We start from the raw sequence: 879 nt of genomic DNA, 5'->3' as shown, positions 1-879 counted from the left end.
TGAGCAGTCTGTAGAAGATCGAACCCTACCAAGTCGTGGGTACTGGTCCCTAACCATGTGGCGTGTATCACCACACTCGAAACAAGCTCTGGGAGGACGCGGTGGCTGTGACTGACTAGAGCCAGGTCTGCTGGACTGACCTCTGGAAGCACCCTGCGTAGGAGGCGCGCTAGAAACTGGAGGTGCATAGTAAGGCTCCTCAGGTGTAGGCGGAGCTGGAGCACTGTTGGCTGCTGGAAGAGCTGAATGAACGGGGCGACCCGTATAACCTCTGCCATAACGACCTCCCGCTGTGGTACGGGCACCAGAGTAGTGACCTGACTGTCAAGACCTCTTAGCCTCCCTCTCCCCTCGCTCCCTGGCGAGCTTACCCTCAATCCTCCTAGCAATGCTCACTACCTGCTGATAAGGAATGTCCATCTCCAACTCTCAGGCCATGCTAGATCTGATGGGTGGAATAAGACCCTCGATGAACGTGCAAACCCTCTCACGAACTGTAGCAACCAAGGCCGGTGCATGCCTGGCCAACCTGGTATAGCGGATAGCATATTCCGAAACGGTCATAGCACCCTAGCGTAAATGCTCAAACTGTGCGCGCCATGCATCCCTGAGACTCTGGGGGACATACTCTCTCATGAACATATCTGAGAACTGGGTCCAAGTCAGTAAGGCAGCCTCGGCTGGACTGTCTATCTCATAAGTGCGCCACCAATCATAGGCGACTCCCCGAAGCTGGAAGGCGGTGAAGGAAACCCCGCTAGACTCTACTATGCCCATAGTGCGAAGAATACAGTGACACTCCTCTAGAAATCCCAAGGCATCGTCTGATGCTAACCCACTGAATACTGGGGATCACACTTCTTGAACCTCTCAAGTCTC

The sequence above is a fragment of the Nicotiana attenuata genome, unplaced genomic scaffold (genome assembly GCF_001879085.1).
Source record: "Nicotiana attenuata strain UT unplaced genomic scaffold, NIATTr2, whole genome shotgun sequence".
Classification (NCBI taxonomy): Eukaryota; Viridiplantae; Streptophyta; class Magnoliopsida; order Solanales; family Solanaceae; genus Nicotiana; species Nicotiana attenuata.
The sequence above is the reverse complement of the archived record's forward strand: the minus strand, read 5'-3'. Positions refer to the sequence as shown.